The sequence below is a fragment of the Carcharodon carcharias genome, chromosome 9 (assembly GCF_017639515.1).
Source record: "Carcharodon carcharias isolate sCarCar2 chromosome 9, sCarCar2.pri, whole genome shotgun sequence".
NCBI lineage: Eukaryota > Metazoa > Chordata > Chondrichthyes > Lamniformes > Lamnidae > Carcharodon > Carcharodon carcharias.
The window spans coordinates 86107355-86129834 of record NC_054475.1 but is presented as its reverse complement, the minus strand read 5'-3'; the positions used below and the strand labels follow the sequence as shown (position 1 = coordinate 86129834).

The window sequence follows — 22480 nt, the reverse complement described above, 5'->3', positions numbered from 1 at the left end:
TAGGCTCAGGAATACTATTGGTGATTTTAGTGGATGAACATTGTACAGTTTAAGTTTGTTATGGACAAAGAAATAGACAAGTTTCAAAAAAATGTTTTGGATTGGGAGACAGTGGATTTTAGTAAAATAAGGCAGGATCTGGCCAAGATAGACTGGGAACAGCTACTTGTGGGGAAATCTACAGAGGAGCAGTGGGGGACGTTCAAAAAGGAAATGGTGAGGGTACAGGCTCAACATGTTCCCTCTAGGGTGTTAGGAAGGAGTAACAAGCCCAGAGAACCATGGATGACCAGAGATATTCAGGTTACGATGAGAAGGAAAAGAGAGGCTTTTAGCAGGTACAAGGGGAGCAAATCAGTTGAGGCATTAGTGGAGTATAGAAAGTGCAGGGCGGAGCTTAAGAAAGCAGTTAGGAGAGCAAAGAGGGGATATGAGAAAGCTCTGGCTGGTAAAAATCAGGAAAATCCCAAGATATTCTAAGTTTATCAACGGGAAGAGGATAACCAGGAAAAGATTGGGCCCATAAGGGACCAAGGGGGCAATCTATGGATGGCGCCAGAGGACATTGCTAGAGTGTTGAATGAATACTTCACATCCGTCTTCACTCAAGAGAATGAGGATGAAGTTATCAAACTCAGGGAGAGAGACTGAGGTTCTTGAGCAAATTGATATAGGGAGTGACAAGGTATTGGAAGTGTTGGCAGGCTTAGAAGTGGACAAATCTCCAGGTCCGGATGATTTGTGTCCCAGACTGCTGTGGGAGGCAATGGAGGAGATTGCAGGGGCTCTGACTCAAATTTTTAATTCCTCTCTGGCCACGGGGGAGGTGCCAGAAGACTGGAGAACAGCTAATGTGGTTCAACTTTTTAAGAAGGGTTGTAGAGATGAGCTGTGGAACTACAGACCAGTGAGTCTCACGTCAGTGGTGGGGAAACTATTGGAGAAAATTCTGAAGGAGAGAATCTCCACTTGGAGAGGCAAGGTTTGATCAGGGATAGTCAGCATGGCTTTGTCAGAGGGATGTCATGCCTAACAAATTTGATTGAATTTTTTGAGGAGGTGACCAGATGTGTAGATGAGGGTAGTACAGTTGGTGTAGTTTATATGGATTTCAGCAAAGCTTTTGACAAGGTCCCACATGGGAGACTTATAAAGAAGGCAGATGCACATGGGATATAGGGTAATTTGATAAGGTGGATTCAAAATTGGCTTGGTTGTCGGAGACAGAGTGTGATGACAGAAGGATGCTTTAGTGACTGGAAGCCAGTGTCCAGTGGCATACTACAGGGATCTGTGCTCGGTCCCCTATTATTCATCATTTATATATATATGTGGGGGTAGGTTTAGCAAGTTTGCGGATGACACAAAGATTGGCAGGGTGGTTAACAGTGAGGTTGAGTGTCTTGGGCTACAAGAAGACATAGACAGGATGGTCAAATGGGCAGATAAGTGGTAGATGGAATTTATCCCTGAAAAGTGTGAGGTGATCCACTTTGGAAGGAGTAATTTGACAAGGAAGTATTCAATGAACGGCTTGACACTAGGAAGTTCTGAGGAACAAAGGGACCTTGGCATGTGTGTCCATAGATCTGTGAAGGAAGAGGGGCATGTTAGTGGGATGGTGAAAAAGACACATGGGACACTTGCCTTTATCAATCGAGACATACATTACAAAAGTAGGGAGGTCATGTTGGAGTTGTATAGAACATTGGTGAGGCCACAGCTGGAGTACTGTATGCAGTTCAGGTTGCCACATTATAGGAAGGATGTGATTGCACTGGAGGGGGTGCAGAGGAGATTCACCAGGATGTTGCCTGGGATGAAACATTTAAGTTATGAAGAGAGGTTGGATAGACTTGGGTTGTTTTCGTTGGAGCAGAGAAGACTGATGGGCGACCTGATCGAGGTGTACAAGATTATGAGGGGCATGAACAGGGTGGAAAGGGAGCAGCTGTTCCCCTTAGTTGAAGGGTCAGTAACAAGGGGACATAAGTTCAAGGTGAGGGGCAGGAGGTTTATTGGGGATGTGAGGAAAAACTTTTTTACCCAGAGGGTGGTAAAGGTCTGGAATGCACTGCCTGGGAGTGTGGTAGAGGCGGGTTGTCTCACATCCTTTAAAAAGTACCCAGATGAGCACTTGGCACATCATAACATTCAAGGCTATGGGCCAAGTGCTGATAAATGGGATTAGGTAGGTAGGTCAGGTGTTTCTCACATGTCAGTGGGCCGAAAGGCCTCTTCTGCACTGTGAGATTCTGTGAATGGGTAATGTTTCTTTGTGGCAATTCTCTGCTCACTGTCTTAATGGAGCATCAACCTATTTGAATTCAGTATGTTAACAGTTGCATTAAAGGAATATTCAGATAAATATTAACTCAACATCTGGAAGATTTCAGAATAGAATTCCTGTTTGATTTTTATTGAAGTGATTTCCAATCTCACTGTTCAGGTTTTATTTCCCTTCCCTGTTACTTTTCCCAAATGGTGCAGCTTCATTTTTCTCAATTTGTGTTGGGACAAATGAGTGCATCTGAGTGAACTGAGTACAATCCTGAGAGTTTGGTAAGTGGGGGAGTTTAAAGCATTAATTTTGTTCTTAAAATCTAATCTAGTTTCTAATTAGCAGTAATTGGAAAGTACTGAGTAAGTAGACTAAGTTATTTCTTGCAGCTTAGACAGATAAACACACTCTGTTGTGAGAGATGAGTAGCTAATTAGGTAACTGGTTGAACCTGGTTTCTCTAGCCCTGGTGTAGTTGGCTATAAATTTGGGGTTCTTCAGTGCAGTTAAGGTAAATGAGTGTAGCTGTGGAAACTAAGTGCAAATGTGAGAGTTTGGTAAGCGGGGCACTTTGGTATAAGGGGGAAGGAGCTATTCATTTCCTTTTGCTTTTTCTACCATTCTCACCATGTTGGAATTGGTTCTAACTCTACTACAGGGAAGGTGAGTATTTTGTAAGTGGCTAAGGTCTATTTTATTCCTAAGACTTAAAATAGTATACAAATTGGTGGTAAAGTAATTAATTAAAACACATTAAGGTTGGCAGGACAAGTGATGTGTCAAGGCTGCAGCATGTTGGGGCTCCTGGATAACATTGTGATCCAGGGCAAATATGTCTGTAGAAGTATTTGTGGCTCAGGGAATTGAGCTGGAGGCTGAGCTGCAGACTTTGCAACACATCAGGGAGGGGGCAAGTTACCTGGATACTTTGTACCAGGAAACAGTCACACCACTTAGGATAGGATCTTGTGATTTGCTCAGTGGTCAGGGATGGGGGGGGTTGTGACAGCGAGTGATGCAGGTAAGGGGATCCAGAGGACAGGAATGTGAGCCTCTGCAGTTGTCCAGTAGGTTTGAGGTTCTTCCAACTTGTTTGGATTATAGCAGGAGCTGCAGGATAGATGAGAAAACTGACCATAGCACTGTGGTACAGGAAGCCATCCAAGTGGGGGGAACAAAAGGGAATGTACTGCTAGTAGGGGACGGTACAGTGAGGGGGGTTGACACTGTTCTCTCCAGCAAAGAGTGAGAGTTCAGATGGCTGTGTTGCCTGCCAGTGCCAGGGTTCAGAACATCAGCTCAGGGCTGGAGAGGAACTTGCAATGGGAGGGAAAGGATCCAGTTGTCGTGGTCCATGTAGGTACCAACAACAAAAGTAGAACTAGGAAAGAAGTTCCACATGGAGAATATGAGGAGGTAGGCATTAAATTAAAAAGCAGAACATCAAAGATTATAATCACTGGATCATTATCTGAGTTGCCTACAAATTGGCACAGGGTACATAAAATTAGAAAGATGAATACATAGCTGAAAGAATGGTGTGGAGAAGTGGGTTCTGGTTTGTTGGGCATTAGCTGGGGAAAGTGGGGAGAAGTGCTTGGAAGCAGTATAACTAGGGAAGTAGAGAGGATTTTAAACTAAATAGTTGGGGCAAGGGATTAAATATGGAAAGGTATCAAAGAGCAGAGACAAGGTAAGACAGGAAAATAGTAACATGAAATGAGGGTCAGAGAATGGCAGGAAGTGACAGAGAAAAAAAACCTAAGACTAGATGTTACAAAGAGAACAAATAGATAAAAGTAAAGACTGTATCTGAGTGTAATATTCATAACAAAGCAAACAAATTGATAGTGTACATTGAAGTAAATAAATATGATCTCATAGCCATTACAGAGATGTGCCTGTAGGATGACAGCGATTGGGTCCTGATTATTGAGGGGTATAAGACATTCAAGAAGAATAGGAAGCTAGGTAAAGGTGAAGGGGTAGTATTGTTAATCAAGGATGGCATTGGTGTGACAGGTGACCTGGTTCAGGAGAATCAGTTTGGGTGAAGATGAGAAATAATAGTGGAAAAAAGTTACTAGTGGGAGTCATCTACAGGCCTCCTAATAGTAATTACAATGCAGGATAAAGTACACAATAAGAAATATTAGGTACTTGTGATAAAGGGATGGCAATAATCATGGGTGATTTTCATCGATATATAAACTGGAAAAATCAGATTGCAGTCGTAGCCTGGATTAGGAGTTTTTTGGATGCTTTCAAGATAATTTCTTAGTGTAAAGTGAGTGTTAGTCCTCTAGAGAGTGAGACTGGAGAGTTAATAGTAGATAACAAGGAAATGGCTGATGAAGCGAACAAATATTTTGCTGCTATCTTCACTATAGAGAATACAAAAAAGATTCCAGTAATAGCTGTAAATCAGGAGGTGGAAGGGAGAGAGGAATTTGGTGAAATTAAACCACTAGGGAAGGGGTACTGAGCAAACTGATGGAGCTGTGGACTGACAAGTCTCCAGGTCCAGATGAACTTCATTCGAGAGTCTTAAAAGAGGTGGGAAATGAGGTAGTCGATGCGTTATTAGTTTTCCAAAATTCACTAGATTCTGGAAAGGTTCCATCAGACTGGAAAGTAGCAAACTCTATTCAAGAAGGGATGGAGGCAGAAAACTGTAGGCCAGTTAGCTTGACTTCTGTTGGGGGGAAGGGGTTAGAATCAATCATTAAGGAGGTTATAGATGGACACTTAGAAAAACACAAGGGGGAGAATTTTCCCCATGGTGGGAGTGCCAGTCGCAAGCAGAAGTGGCCACAGACCCGCTCGCCACCCGCAATTGGGTCCGTGCTGCCATTTTATGCGGGCGGGCCAATTAATGCACATGAGCAGGCCAGGCCAGAGGGTAGGGCAGCGGGGCAGTGTGCCCCTCGGTTTTCCAATGAGTGCCCAGCTGCCCTCCTGAAGGAGGTGGCAGCGCAACTGGAGGTCCTGGTTCCAAGGGGCAGGAGGCGGAGGCCTCCCCCCCACCTGACCAAACGCGCCTGGGAGGAGGTGACTGAGATAGTCAACTACCATGACATGGTGCGATGCATGTGGGTCCAGTGGCGCAAGAGATTCAATGACCGCCTGTGCTAGGGAAGGGTGAAAGGGTGAGTACCATGTTGGCAGCGGTCACTAAATACAGCTGGCAGACCACACCCCCACACCCACCCCCCTGCCACAAGGTGCCGCCTCCAACACCCCCCAACAACTTGAGCACAGTTACAGCATTGAACCCTTCATGGCATGTTTCCTTCGCTGGGTGGGCCAGCAGATATTGCCCATGCCTTGTTCTCCATGAGACGGTAGTGCTGAGATGGGTTTTGCACCCACAGCATGTGTGACACTGACATCCAGAGTATAGTTTTGGGGGCAAACTCGAGGATCTGCACCTAGGTGCAGTGCTGGTACTGCAAAACATATCAAAATCAGGGTGCTGACATGCTGGGAGGGCAGCTTCCAGGTGGCGGGGCCCCAACCCATCTGCTGCCCTTGGTGTTCCATATGCTTGAGCCTCCTTTCTTTGCAAGGTTAGGCCAAATGTGATGGAGGCAGCATATGGGCAAGGGAGGGGTCAGCCCTGGCATTTTGGTGTGAGTGTGGCAGCTGCGAGTGATTAAGCACTGGAGCCCTGCAATGTACCAATCTGGTTAGGGTGGCAGGGATATGATGGGAATCCAGTTACAGGGTGGACTAATCAATGCTCCTCTCCTTTTCAAGAGAAGACTGCACACAATGCCGCTGAGTGGATGCGGACTGGTGGAGACCAGGCCCAGTTGGCTATCATAACTAGATTTGAGCAGGAGGCGGTGGATCTGGCGAGGCGCCATGTGCCCAGGTCCACTGGTGGCGGTGAGGCTGGGGTGCCATGGGGAGGTATATTTGCTGAGCACTGAAGTCACCGTGTGTGTCCCAGCAGCTATGGCACTGCTGAATGCTCAGTTGAAGTTTGCAACTTGGATTGACCATTGATTATGGAAGGATGAGTGCGTAGTGATCTGGGGGACAGGCATGCACATTGACGTTGTCTCCACGTTAACTAATCAAGTGTCCTTGTTCTTACTTCCTGCTTCACCAGACCAGGGCTTGGAGGAGGAGGCAGAGGGGCCACCTCTTATACTGTGAGGGCCCTGAACATTTTGACTCACCAGCGACACACCATCTTTGCCAGGCATGCACCAGAGCAGATACTAGCACCTCGGTAGGAGTTGGAACGTCAGCTAGTGATTCGGGGTACAGCGGTGAGGGCACTTCACATTTGTTTGAAGTGTGGGTGGTGACAGAGTGCCCATGTCACCAGCAGTCAGAGCACTGCAGTGGACCAGGTACTTGCTCAGCTGGTGCCTCGGGAGTTGCCCATGAGGGAGCAAACACTGGAAGTGCAGCAGGGTATGTGGGACGATCTGGCGGAGATACATAAGACTATGTGTGGCATGGTGCCCATGCTGGAGGAGTCCACATGGAGCATCACCGATGCAATGAGCCTCATGGCCAAGCACAATGCTTCCCCCATCTACAGTGAGCAGGGAGGTCCGAAGCGACCTCACGTCAGCGCAGCAGCTGCCTGTTGTCTGCGGGCTCCTCTCAGGGCACTCCAGCTGAGGGCAGCAGCTCCTCCGCCCCCCTGTTCGTGACTGGCATCTGAAGAGGCTGCGGCCACTATGGAGATGCCAGCTATGGAACTGGCCACACCCTTGCAGGTGGGGCAAACAAAGGCTCCACAGGCCAGAGGACGTCCGCCAAGGTCATCAAGGCCAACAGGACAGCAGAGTGAGCAGGCTGTCTCAGATACTAGTGCCAGCGAGGGGGGAGCACTTAGATGTAGCACCCATTAGCGTAAACTTAAGGCACCTTAGACACACCACAGGTTTCTCACTGGTGCTTTTATGTTGCCTCACTATTACTTCATGACCACTTTGTGAGATGTGTAACATCTTTTGTAATTTTTTCTGAACTTCATTTTGGTAAATCATTAACTTTTGATATAAGAGCATGGCTCAGGGTGACTCCTTTCTTCTCCAAGTGGATGGTTACCCATGATGTTATGAGTGGGTTGTGTGACATTGAGCTTTATTAGCAAGGCCCTTAGTTAATGTTCCCATCCAAGCAGGTTTTGCACTTAGATATCGAGTCTGGAACCTGCAGCCCTGGCTTGTGTTGGAGATCCATCTCTGGTGGGCTAGCTGAAGATTCATTGCATTAAAGCCTCCCGGGGGTCCCTGCCACCTTGGAGTATGCCTGGGTCAGCGTCTACCTCCGCGATGTTCTCCTGACCATGCTCATCCTCAGACTCACTGCTGGACTCGTGTGCAGCTGGACCAACTGTGTCCATGCCTTTCTCATCCACTGTGTCCCTCCTTTCCAGCACCAGATTGTGGAGAGCTGTCAACCGCTATCACCAACACACAATCTGGGGGGTACTGGAGTGCGCCTCATGAACGGTCCAGGCATCAGAAGCGCATCTTGAGAAGACCAATGGCTCTCTCCGTCACAGCCCTTGAACAGCCATGGCACCAATTTGTACCACTGGTCAGCTTCTGTTCTTGGATGATGGAGAGGTGTCATGAGCCACTTTTTGAGGGGTAGCCCTTGTCACCCAGCAGCCGTCCATCCAGCTGGGCTGGAACACTGAAGAGCCTCGGCACCTGGGAATATCTGAGGATGCAGACGTCATGGGAGCTGCCTGGGTACCTAGCACAAACTTGTAGAATCAGCATTCTGTGATCACACACTATCTGCACGTTCATGGAGTGGAAGCCCTTCCTGTTGATGAGGCACCGGGCTCACCTGCTGGTGTCTTGATGTCCACAAGTGTGCAGTCTATAGCACCTTGGATGGGGGGACCCAGCAATCGCTGTAAAGCCTCTGGCTCGCTGTGTCTGGGTGGCATCATCCCAGCTGTAGTGGATGAAAGTCAATGCACGCCTCAACTGAGCGTCTGTCACCTGCTTGACACATGTGGACAGCTGATTGGGAGACACCACAAAGATCACCCATCGGGCCCTGGAAGGAGCCAGAGACATAGAAGTTGAGGGCAGCTGTGACCTTCAGCGCCACTGACATGGGGTGCCCAACCATACAGTTGGCGCAGATCACGGGTACTATCATTTGACAGATGGAGTGTCTCCCTCCCTTAAGAGAGGGAGCCTCCTTCGGCCCTGCATCTTAGATATATTGAGATAGTTGCTTTGCTGCCTGTAAACCCTGGCAGCAGGATAGTGGCGTACTCTGTGGCCCCTTCCACCTTGCACTTCCTGCTGGCCCTGCACCCCTTGTGCCTGCACCTCTCCTCCCAAAGGTCGCTCCTCTGGAGGCTGAATCCTCCTGACTCCTGGCATCTTCCCCTTTCTAGCCCGCCCTTCCTCCAGTAGAGAGCACAACTCCCATTACCAGGCTAAGGGAAGGCTTCCTGCAACCAGCAAGGCCCCAGAAATGATGTTTACTCTAAGTCCTGACCTGAAGGCTGTTACTCCTGTCCAAGCAGCTGTGAAGAGTTTTGAAGTATCCCTGCTCTCCCAGGCAAGTATCAGTAACTTTCTCAATTAAATGTTTGACAAATACCACTTGCGACCCCACTTACCCATCTTATCCCACACTTGGATGATCTACCCACCTGCCTGTTGCTCCCATGTGATGTCCTGAAGATCGCACGGGCCCTGAAAAATAATAGACAATTGCTGCCTCAAGGTCCTTAAGTAGATGATTGATTAATGGTGGGTGTGCATCAGAGAATATCGCCTGCCCACCCACCTAAATGTTGCAATGGCACACGGTGACATTGGGATGCTCGCCTGATGTAACCGCACATTATTTTACTTGTTGGTGCACAGGGCTTGCCCCCACATGCCGATGAGAAAATTCTGGCCAAAGTGATTGGGAAGAGTCAGTATGGTTTTGTAAAAGGGAAATCATGTTTAACCAATTTTATTAGAATCCTTTGAAGGAGTAGCATGTGCTGTGGATAAAGGGGAGCCCGTAGAAGTAATGCATTTGGATTTCCAGAAAGCATTAGATAAGGTGCCATTGCAGAAAATAAAAGCTCATGGCATAGGGGGTAACATATTGGCATGGACAGAAGATTGGCTAGCTGGCTGGCAGAAAGCGGAGAGTATGCATAAATGGATCTTTGTCTGATTGGCAGGGTGTGACGAGTGGAGTGCCGCAGGGGTCTGTGCTGGGGCCTCTAATTTTACAATTTATATCAATGACTTAGAGGGGAGCAAAGGCATGGTAGCTAAATTTGGGGAAGACACCAAGTAGGAAAGTATGCAATGAAGAAGGCAAAAGGAGTTTGCAGACAGATACAGATAGGTTGAGTGAGTGAGCAAAATTGTGGCAGATGGAGTATAATGTGGAAAAATGTGAATTTGTTCACTTTGGCAGGAGGAATAACAAAGCAGAGTATTACATAAATGGAGAATTGCTCCAGATTTCTGAGGTGCAGAGGTATCCAGGTGTTCTAGTTCATGAAGTTAGTATGCAGGTACAGCACGTAACTAAGAAGGCTAATGGAATGCTATCCTTTGAGAAGAATTGAACGTAAAAGTAAAGGTGTTATCCTTCAGTTATGCAGTGCATTGGTGAAATCACATCTCAAATACTATCTGCAGTTTTGGTCCCCTTACTTAAGGAAGGATGAGTCATATGTGTTGACATGCCACAAGACCTGGACAATAATCACACTTTGGTTGATAAATGGCAAGTAACATGTGTGCCGCACATGTGCCAAATATTGACCATCTTCAACAAGAGAGATCAAAGCATATCCCTTTGACTTTCAATAATGTTACCAATGTACCATCCCCAACCATCAACATCCTGAGGCTTATTATTATTGACCAGAAACTTAACTTGATTGGTGGCATAAGCACTGTGGCATTAGAATCCTAAGCCCTTGGCTTGCTCTTAAGGTGAGTAACCCCATGTTCCTGTTTTCCCCCTCCCCACCCACCCAAAGTCTGCTCAACATCTACAAGCCACAAGTCGGGACTGTGATGGGATATTGTCCACTTGCCTGGGTGAAAGCAGATTCAAAAACCTTGGCACCCCATTCCCCACCTGAAAAAATCATTCCCTCCACCAGTAGTGCACAATAGTTGCATTGCATACCATGTACAAAATGCAATGCAGCAACTTTCCATGGTTCCTTCAAACCCACCTTCAAAATCCACAATCTTTACCACCTAGAAGGATAAGGGCAGCAGCTGCATGAAAACACCACCATCTGAAAGTTCCTCTCTAAGCCACACACCATCCAGACTTGGAATTATACTGCCATTCCTTCAATGTCACTGAGTCAGAACGCTTAATTTCCTTCTCTAACAGCACTGTGGGTGAATAGCTACACCACTTCGACTTCAGCGCTTCACCACCATCTTCTTAAGTGCAATTAAGGATGGAGAATAAACACTGGCCCTGCCAGTGATGCTCACATCCCAAAAAGAAATCAAAAAGAATGTTCCTCAGGCCAGTGTCTATCAGCTGCTTCCTCAATGACCTTCTCTCCATCATAAAATCTGAAGTGGAGATGTTCACTGATGATTTGTTCCGTTCCATTCGTAACCCCATCGATAATAAAGCAGTCCGTGTCCCACTGTGGCAAAACATGAGAATCATTCAGACTTGTGTTGCTAAGTTGCAAATAACATTCTTGCCACACAACCCCCCTAACAAATGCCATCTCCAACAAGAGTCTAACCATCTCCCTTGACATCAATCGTATGACTATCGGCGAATGCCCAACCATCCATATCCTGGGGTCATGATTGATCAAAGACATAACTGAACCAGCCACGTAAGCACTGTCACTGCAAGAACAGGCTGGATGGTGGGAATTTAGTGGTGAATAACTCATCTCCTGAGTTCCCAAAGCTTTTATACCATCTTCAAGGCACAAATCAGGAGTGTGATGGAGTATTCTTCATTTGCCTGGACATGTGCGGCTCCAAAAACACTGGAAAGATGTATGAAATTGTAAAACTTACTTGTAACACAGCTACCCTGTAGTCCTGTGGCCTAAGCAGCTCTGGAGGAGTAGGGTGGGGTGAGAAATGAAGGAGGCCTCACAACCCCCTGCCTGCCACCAGGAGGCCACCACCTGGGATCTGCTGGGTTTTGCTAGCAATGTGCAGCCCATCTATCACCATAAGATGCCGCTGCTTTTCTAATCTGGCCCCACGTTCTCCGTTAATTGCCTCTAATACACTACTCGCCACTTCTGTGCCACAGCTGCCACTGACACAATTGGCCGGAGGCAGGGACACACTGGCCTGTGCACCTGACAATGACCTTTGGGATTTCCCTCCTCCCACCTTCATTTCCCAAACACAGGTCTTGTACGATTCCGCCTATGAATGTAGGAATCTGTCCTCATTTGCTCCTCTGGTCTGCAGGGCTTAAATCTCTCTAGTGGTGGAATTTTCTGGGACTGTGTAAAATATTAATTTATTACTGATCACATTTGAACTTTTTCTTTCTTCGGAAACGATTATGACAACCCTGGTGGACCCGTTCCCTATGATTCTACGATCAAAGCGCCTTTATCTGACAGCTGGAGTTTGTTTTTTTTAATTTTATTTCCTTGGCCTTAATTGTGTAACATAGCAAGGACAACATACCTGTGTTTTCATATGAACCCCACCCCCCCCACCCCCACATATCAATGACTGCTTCACAAATTAAACTTGACTGGGCTTAAAGCAGGTAGACCCCCAATGCTGGATGGTATTTGTATAGAGAGACTAGAGAAGGGAACTGTGAAGCAGAGACAATCATTGTGATGGAGGCAGTTGGCAAACACACTTCATGAATGATGTTGAAAGAGCAGAGAAAGGAACAGAACAGGACTGAGGAATCGTATTAAACTCAACACTAAACATGTCCAACTAATGTAGATATTTTTGTATATTCCTTCATGAGATGTGGTCCTCACTGGCAAGGCCAGCATTAAATGCTGGAAATACTCAGGTTAAGCAGTATCCGTGGAGGTAACAAAGTTCATGTGTTCAGTCGATGATGACCTTTCAACAGAACTGAGCAAAGATAAAAATGTAATAGGTTTTCAGCAAGTAGCAGGGAAAGGAAGATCAAAAGGGATGGGCTGTGATAGGCTGAAGGGCAGGAACAATATTGGTGACTGTATCAGTACTGCCTCCTGCTCGAACCATGAACTGGAAACTTTCATTGACTTTGTTTCCAGTTTCCACCCTTCTCTCACCTTCACCTGATTCTTCTTTGACTCTACTCTGCTCTTCCTTGACTTTTCTGTTCCCATTTCTGTGGATAGGCTTTGAACCAATATTTACAGACTCCCACAGCCACTTCGACTACATTTCTTCAAACCCCGCTTTGTGTTCATACTGTTTTCCAATCTCCCAGGCTGTACATCCATTACATCTGTTCAGATGATGCAACATTCCAACACTTCTGAAGCACCTTTATCCTCAACTGCAGATCTCTAGCACCCTCATCCCCACGGCCCCCACCCACCACCGCGCTGTGGTGACAGGACCCTCCACCATGTCCAACTTCCACCATGTCCAACCTATTTCACTCAATTATGCTCTCACCCCTTCCCCTCCCTCTCTGAACTATGACAGGATTTCCCTTGTCCTCAGCTTCCACCCTCCAGCTGTTCTGTTCAATGGATCATCCTCAACCATTTCCGCCACCCTCAGCATAATACCGACACAAAGCACATCCTCCCTTGCCTTTCCTTTTTAGCATCCTGTTATGGACCAAGGTGGGAGGAGTGTGCATTTAATTCTAACCCCATTTCTCCACAGGTCATAACAAGAGTTTAAATGTTTAATTCACCCACAAAACTGGCCAATTGTTTACCTTTGATACTGTTATTCCTAACACAAAATGACTCTAACCAGGCTTCCTTCAATAAACACAAAAAATATTAATTCATTATAAAATAAACTACCTTTTTAGAGCAAGCTAATAAACTGGTTAGCATACAAGTTGTAGTTCAGATGTGTAATGATTTTCTCCTTTTCAAAAATCAGATATTTGAACCCCCATACACTCTCACACAAATATAAAACTGGACCAAACAAACAAAGTCCCTGCAGAGGTTGGAGCATGATAACGTTTCTTTTAAGAGGATAAAATTCAAAGAGGTCTTGATGCTGTTGGTCTGACAGAATTCTGGCCACAATAGATCTGGAACTTCTTTCAGGTGGATTTTTTGGTGAAACTGTCCTTGATGACTCTTACTCATCACAATTTTGTAAACTCTCAAAAGAACAGATGAGTTATCCTGATGAGGTGTTTCTGAGGAAAGTTTAACACACAGGTTGGGTAGAAAGAGGGAAAGAGAGACTATTTTTCTTGCAGCTGACTTCTATGACATGCACAACACACACACAGACCAAGAGTTTTAATGACTAAGATGTTCAAAGAATACTTCACTTAGGCTAGGTGTTTTTTTTTACCAATCAACAAGAGTCTGTGCCTGGCAATAGCAGTTCTTTGTTAACTTATATTTACAAAGTATCTCTTCCATCTCAAGGCATTCCCTGCTGGACAGTTATTTTGACCTGTGGTTTCTTGGAGAATGGCATAGTCACAGCTCTGAATTAATCTTACAAACTTTCAAAAATAACTCAGGGGAAAGAATGTCCAAAATTCAATGTCCTTCAATTTTTTTCAAAAACCGGTTCCTCACATGTCCCCATTCGTGAGGAAAGAAACATCATTTTCAAATGTGTTTCATTACAAAACATGTCAGAGAAACATACACAACACATGTATAAAAATGTTAAACATGTACTCACATTCTCACTCACTACTTATACAGAATCTCTGTAAAGGTTCTGATCATTTGATTTCTGTATTACAGTAACAAAAATTACATTCTGGATACTGCATCAGAAATTACATTGTCTTTTCCAGCAATATAGACAACCTTCAATTAAAAGGCTGTAGTAACAAACTCCATCGAAACAGCCTGGCATTCTAACTCTTAAACTTTTCTATAAAGGACAGTAACAACCCTAGGGTTTCCTTTGCTATGGTAGAATATCTTTTTTGATGCTGATTCACTTTTTTAAAAGAAAAGTATCCCATTGGCTTTTCTATGCCTGATCATCATCTTATAAGACCACACCCACCCCAGACTCACTGGCATCGATTGCCTCCTTGAAGGGTTTAGTGAAGTTAGGAGAAGCCAACACTAGTTCATGAGTTAAAATTGCCTTCAACCTCTCACTGTCTCCTTTATTCTCCACTCTACCTGACATACCTGCTCCTTCCTTTCCTCCACCCTATGATGGTATGGTTTTCACATGATGATGTGACATTCTTTATCCTGCGATCTAGGGTGTCTATCAAATAATTTTCTTTACTAACCCTCTTAACTACCTTGTATGGACCACAGAGTCATGCTTTCAGAGGTTCTCCCTGTAAAGGCAATAACACGAACACTTCATCCCCTGGTTGAAATGTTTGGTCTCAGTTTTTTTTTATCTGCCCGTTCCTTCATCTTTGTTTGTGAAACTTTAAGATGTTCTTGAACCACTTTTCAGGCTCTAGTGAGCCGTACCTGGAACACAGAAACATAATTGAACATCGAGGATTCGTCCCTCTGTTGTAAAAACTTTTTTTTGATTAATTTCAGAGGACCTCTTATCTCGTGTCTGTAGATTAATTAAAAAGGGCTAAAACCGATTGGTTCATTCAGTGAATCTCGAGTGGCAAATAAAAATAAGTCTAGTCCTTTGCCTAAGCCTTGGGGATATTCATGACAATAGGCTTTAATCATTGAGAGTTTAATGGTACGTCTCTTAAATTCCCTGGGAAGAATTTTCCCCCCGTTGGAGGGATTGCGCGGGGGCAAGCACGGGCAGGCGCGGACCTGATCGGCGCCCCGAATCAGGTCCAAGCTGCCATTTTACGTGGGCGGGCCAATTAAGGCCCACCCAGCATGACGTGCACCTGGAAGCACTTTGCACTCCCTGTGCGGGTGGGGGTGCGGTGAGAGTTCCCTGAGTCGGGAGCGCGTGTATGCAAAACAGCACAGAAATCTCCCTGAGGCAAAGAGCTAGAGTCATAGAAATCTACAGCATAGAAAAAGGCCCTTTGGCCCATCGGGTCTGCGCCAGCCAAACAAGTACCTAACTATTCTAATCACATTTTCCAGCTCCAGGCCCATAACCTTGTTTGCCATTGCATTGCAAATGCACATCCAAATACTTAAATGTTATGAGGGTTTCTGCCTCTACCACCCTTTCAGGCAGTGAGTTCCAGATTCCCACCACGCTCTGGGTGAAAACATTCTTCCTCACATCCCCTCTAAACCTCCTGCCCCTTATCTTAAATCTATGCCCCATGATTATTGATCCCTCCACCAAGGGGAAAAGTTCCTTCCTGTCTACCCTATCTATGCGCCTCATAATTTTATACACCCCAATCATGGCCCCCTCAATCTCCTCTGTTCCAGGGAAAATAACCCCAGTCTATCCAGTCTCTCCTCATAATTAAAACTCTCCAGCCCAGGCAACATCCTGGTAAATCTCCTCTGCACTCTGTCTAGTGCAATCACATCTTCTCCATAATGCAGATTCCAGAACTGCACGCAATACTCTAGCTGTGGCCTAACCAGCATTTTATACAGTTCCAGCAAAACCTCCCTGCTCTTATATTCTATGCCTGATGGCTGTAAAGTGCCTAGTCGGAAGATGAGGTGCTGTTCCTCCAGTTTGCGTTGAGCTTCACAGCCTTCCGGTCTGAATATTGAGTTCAACAATTTTAGATCATGAACTCTCTCCTCCATCCCCACCCTCTTTCTGATTCTTCCCCCCCCCGCCTTTTATTCCCCAATAATTTATATAGATTTTTTTTCCCACCTATTTCCATTATTTTTGAATGTATTTCCATCCATTGTTTTACCTCTACCTTTTAGCCTATTTCGATCCCTTCCTTCACCCCACTCAGGCTATCTGTACCTTGCTTGTCCTGCTTTCTACCCTTAATTAGCACATTCCTTAGATAATATCACCACCTTCAACACCTTTGTCCTTTTGTCTGTGACATCTTTTGGTTATCTCCACCAATCACTGGCCCTTTATCCAGCTCTACTTGTCCCATCCTCCCTTAAACCAGCTTATATTTCACCTCTTTTCTATTTTTACTTGGTTCTGTTGAAGGGTCACTCGGACTCGAAACATTAACTGTGCTCTTCTCTGCAGATGCTGCCAGACCTGCTGAGTTTTTCCAGGTATTTTTGTTTTTGTTTTGGATTTCCAGCATCCACAGTTTTTTGTGGTTTTATCTCCTCATAACTAAAACTCTCCAGCCCAGGCAACATCCTAGTAAAACTCTTCTGCACTCTCTCTCATGCAATCACATCCTTCTTATAATGCGGATTCCTGAACTGCACACAATATTCTCGCTATGGCCTAACCAGTGTTTTATACAGTTCTAGAATAACCTCCTCTTATATTCAATGCCTTGCCTAATAAAGGCAAGTATCCCATATGCCGTCTTAACCACTTTATCTACCTATCCCGCTACCTTAAGGGACTGGTGGACATGCACACCAAGGTCCCTCTGAGCCTCGATATTTCCTAGGGTCCTATCATTCATCATGTATTCCTGTGCCTTGTTTGTCTTGTCCAGGTCTATCACCTTGAACTTATCCGGATTAAATTCCATTTACCACTGATCAGCCTATCTGACCAGCCCATCTATATCCTCCTGTAATCTAAGGCTATTCTCCTCACTATTTAACACCCCAACAATTATCATGTCATCCACAAATTTACTGATCCCTCATACATTCAAGTCTAAATTGTTTATACATACCACAAACGGCAAGGGCCCAACAACGATCCCTGTGGAACACCACTGGACACAGGCATCCAGTCACAAAAATATCCCTTGATCATCACCCTCTGCTCCCTGCCACAGCCAATTCAGGATCCAATTTGCCAAATTGCCTTGGATCCCATGGGCTCTTACCTTCATTATCAGTCTCCCATGTGGGACCTTATCAAAAGCCTTGCTGAAGTCCAAGTCAACTACATCAATTGCATTGCCCTCATCTACACACCTGGTCACTTCTTCAAAAAATTCAATCAAATTGGTCAGACATGACATCCCTTTAACAAAAACCATATAGACTGCCCTTGATTAACCCCTGCCTCTCCAAGCGGAGATTAATTCTGTCCCTCAGAATTGCCTCCAATAGTATCCCCACCACTGAGCTCAGACTGAGGCCTGTAGTTCCCTGGTTTATCCCTTCCTCCCTTCTTGGTACCACATTGGCTGTCATCCAGTCCTCTGGCACCTCTCCTGTGGCCAGAGAGGTATTGAAAATTATTTCCAGCACCCCTTGCCTCACTGAACAGCCTGGGATTCATTTCATCTGGGCCTGGAGATTTACCTAATTTTAAACCTGCCAGACCACTTAGGAACTCCTCCCTTTCTATGCTAATTTATTTAATTATATCACAGTCCTTCTGCCTGATTTCCATACCCATGTTGTCCCTCTCACTTGTGAACACCAACACAATGTATGCATTTAGAACTCTTCTGATGAAGAGTCATATGGACTCGAAATGTTAACTGTCTTCCTTTCCGCAGATGCTGTCAGACCTGCTGAACTTTTCTAGCTATTTTTGTTTTTGTTTCAGATTTCCAGCATTCGTAGTATTTTGCTTTTATCTGAGTATTCATTTGGAATCCTACCTATGTCTTCCAGCTCGACACACAAATTACCACTGTGGTCCTTAATGGGCCCTACTCTTTCCCTAGTTATCCTCTTATTCTTAATGTGCTTGTAAAATAACTTCGGATTTTCCTTTATTTTACCTGCCAATGCTTTTTTCATGCCCCCCTTTTGCTCTCCTAATTTCCTTTTTAAGTTACCCCTTACACATTCTATACACCAGGGCTTCCGCTGTTTTGAACCCTCAGTATCTCCCTTGGGGAGATTAGTTAATGTTTTTAAAAATTAAATTTAAAAAAAATTATGGACATGTCCCAACATGTGAAATTGTGACATGAACTGGGACATGTCCATTAATTTTATTTAAAAGTTTTAATTCATTCCTGAGGCCTCATCCCGCCCGTACAATTAACATTAAACTTGATCAGTTGTATTTTCAGTCAGGGACTTTTTCCTGAATCATCCTTACATACTCTAATAAGCCTCATGGATTCCACACAACTTGCAACAATTTTCCTGAATGTGTCCCACCATGTTAAAATGGAAACACTTGGGCTTTCTGACGTTACTCCCACCCTCAGATCTTTCTGAGGAGGAGATTTCAGCGCATTCCCAGTTGTCCATTCTCTTCCCTGGCGACTTACATTCCTTTTACCCTTCCACTTTCTATCTTTCTTGGGTTTGTGGATGTGAAGGAAAAAGGGTTTGGATTTCTGGACAAGCTCGTAATCATCAGCCATTTCCACTGCCTGTCCAGCTGGAGGGAGTGAATTTTTAAATTCCTCCAGGAGAATTATTTCTCTAAGAGACTCATACGTGGCCTCTACCTTTAGTGCCCTTATCCAATGATTAGCGTTAGTTTGCTTTATCTTCTCAAATTCAGTGTAGGTCTGCCCAGGCTGTTCCCTTATGTTTCAAAACTTTTGCCTGTGTGCCTCAGGGACCAACTCATATGCACTAAGAATAGTCTTCTTTACTGCATTATAATCCATAGACACCTCTTCTGAAAGTGATGCATAAACCCCATGTGTTCTGCCCACTAACCTACTTTGCAGGAGAAATGTCTAGTTTCCTTTTGGCCACTTCATTTGCTTAGCTACCTTCTCAAATGAAATGAAGATGGCCTCTACATCCCTTCCCTCAAACTTTGGAAGGGCATGTAAAAATTTAAACATCTCCTCACTGCCCTCTGGCTTGGGATAGGTCCTTCCATCCACAAAACATTCCCCATTAGCCTCTGTCTAAAATTTCAGCCTTTTAAGCTAGTTTTCCCTTCCTGGTTCCTTTTCCCTTGACTGAAATTGCAGCTCCAGCTGCTTAAATGCTCTTTCTCTTTCAACTCTTTCCTGTTCAAGTTTAAGTTCCTCTGTTTCTTTTTTGTGGTCAAGCGGCTTCATCACCGAATCCTAGTGATCTCTCCCGTCTGGAGAGTGTGGTCTCTCTTGTGTCCTTTCTAATTTCAAATGTTGCGCTATCAACTCAACTATGTCTGCTTTCCTCACCTCTTCGGTTAATTTTAACTTCAACTTATCTGGCAATTCCCTTGGCTTAGCCTTGGTTGCTTTTTGTAACGCAGCCAGGGATAAAAGTTAAAAAAGTCATAGCAACCTCCAGAGCCATGTTGGTTACCAATGAATCAGAAACCTGGGGCGGAATCGTCCTAGATTTGCATTAAGTGCGGCCGCGATGGTGGATTTTCATGCTGTATTGTCCCAAACCTGCTGCATTAGTTATGCACTCTTGGGAAACATGCCGTTTCCATGGCAAGCTGGCTCTCATTCATCTGCGTGCCATCACCTTGCCGCTTCATCATGCTGGGCGCCATATCTAAAGCCAGCCGCGCACAGGTCTCCGAGCTTCCAGACCATGAGTGCTGAAAAGGAGACACGGCCCTGAAAGGCAGAAAGACTGCAGCCCCCAGGTTCAGTGACACGTTTTTGGAACGCCTTTTGGATGCCGTGGAGTCCCGCTGGGATGTCCTCTACCCCCACACTGGCCACAAGATGGGCAGCAACATCACTAATCGAGCTTGGGAGGTGGTGGCAACAGTGGTCAGCGCCAACGCCTTTCAGAAGAGGACAGCCACCCAGTGCCGCAAGAGGATGAATGATCTCCCCCATTCCACAAGGGTAAGTCACTCTTGTCATCACTCACAACTAACACACACTCTCAAACCCATCATACATCCACAGGGATCTCACTCACTGCCAGCTCACCGTTCACTCTTACACTCAACATCATTTTCCTCATCCCGTCCATGCGGCCACTCACCCTATACTTATCACCTGGCCTGGCAGGCGTCCTGTTTACGCTTTCTCCATCTCTATTCATGCAGGACAAGCTGGCACAAAACAACAGAGTGAGGTAACAGACTGGTGGTGGAATGCCTGAAATAAAGGTCCTCATCAACTTTGAAAACAGCCATCCAGCTGGCTGGCGATGATCTGGACCAGTCCTGTGCTGACAGTGAGGTCAACGATACTTTACCAAGTGAGGGGCCAGCAGTGCAAGATACATCAGAGAGCCGTGAGTGATATGTCCTGTTTTGCAGGCCATTGTCATGCATCAATTTTCTCCCCATTCTTCTGCAGGCATATCTGAAACAGCTGATGGAATCCATGACCCAGGGCACCCAATCAAGCCCCAAAGAAACCTCTGAAGAGGAATCCAAAGGCACCCTCCCTGAAGCCCCATCACAGCGCTCACCCACAACCTCCACCAGTGCAGTGACACACTTTGGCGGGACCTAGCTTTAGAATAGCCTCAGGATCACAGTCTGGTGAGCACATCGCACTGTCTGATCCACAGCAGACGGCAGCAGTGTTCTTCTGGTCAAGAACAGTCATAAGGACTCGAAACGTTAACTTTTTTTTTCTCCACGGATGCTGTTAGGCCTGCTGAGTTTTTCCAACATTTTCTGTTTTTGCTCCAGATTTTGCTTTTACAATAGCTTAAATGTTATTTCACCCACAAAACTGGCCAGTTGCTACCCTTTGATACTGTTATTCCCAGTATAAAAAGACTTTAACCAGGCTCCTTTCAGGAAACACAAAAAATATTGATTTATTATAAAACAAACTACCTTTAACAACATGTTAATAAACTGGTTAACATATGAGTTATAGTTTAGACGTGTAACGATTTCTCCTTTTAAAAACAGATATTCGAACTCCCACACACACACAAACACAAAACAGGACAAAACAAGCACAGTCCCTGAAGAGCCTGGAGTATGGTAGCAGTTATTTTAAAAGGATAAAACTCAAAGAGGTGTCAATGCTGTTGATCTAACAAAATTCTGGTCACAATAGGTCTGGAAATTCTTTCAGACAGACTTTTTGCAGAAACAGTCCTTGGTGCCTCTTACTTATCATAACTTTGTGAACTCTCAAAAGAACAGATGAGCTACCATGATGAGACTTTCTGAGGAAAGTTTAACATAAAGTTGCAGCAGGGAGAGGGAAAGAGAGTCTTTTTCTTGTAGCTTGCTGCTGAGACATTCTCACACACACACTCTTACTGAGATTTTAAAGACTGAGATGTTTAAAGAATACTTCACTTAGACCAGGTTTTTTTGAACCAATCAGCAAGAGCCTTTAGCCTGGTAACAGCAGCTCTTTGTTAACATAGATATGCAAAGTTTCTTCCGTCTCGAGGTGTTCCCTGCCGGACATCTATCTTGACCTGCGGTTTCTTGGAGAATGACACAGCCTCAGGATGGAGAATGTCCAAATCACAATGTCCTTAAATTTTTTCAAAAATGGGTTCTTCACAATTCTGAAGGGACCATTCCCACTGTGACACCCTGATCTACCCCTCAGTTACCCCCGACATTTCACCCTTTTCCTACAGCACGTTTCCATGTAAGCATAAGGGATGCAACATCTGCCCTTTCACTTCCTTCCTTCTCACCATCCAAGGTCCCAAACATTCCTTCCAAGTGAAGCAGCGATTTACTGGTACTTGTTTCAATTTAGTATATTGTATTCACTGCTAACGGTGTGGTCCCCTCTACAATGGAGAACTGGGTGGCTACTTTGCGGAACAACTCTGTTCAGTCTGCCAGATGACCCTGAGCTTCCAGTTGCTTGTCACTAATTCTCATCTTGCCCCCTCTCTGATATATCTGTCCTTGCCTTGCTCCACTGTTCCAATGAAGCTCAATGCAAACTCGAGAGACAGCACCTCATCTTTCAATTCGGCACTCTACAGCCTTCTGGACTCAACATCGAGCTTAACAACTTTTTAGGTCATAACCTCCAGGTTAATTTTATTTCATGAGTTTTTTCTGGTTCATTTTTTTCTTAGTTCTTTCTTTATTCCTTTACTTTGCATTCAGACGGCTGCTATCCAACCATTCACACTGCATCTCAACACATCATTTGGTTCTTTGCTTCACCTATCACCATGAAACCTTTTGTCATTTAATCTCTCGCACTTTCCACCCCAACACAGATCATCCCTTCAGTTCTTCCTCTCCCTAC

At 45.1% G+C, this 22480-nt stretch overlaps 1 pseudogene; it reads left to right on the top strand.

Moving 5' to 3' along the window:
• Nucleotides 1-22480, top strand: part of LOC121282437 — a 38520-nt pseudogene that overhangs the window by 3997 nt on the left and 12043 nt on the right.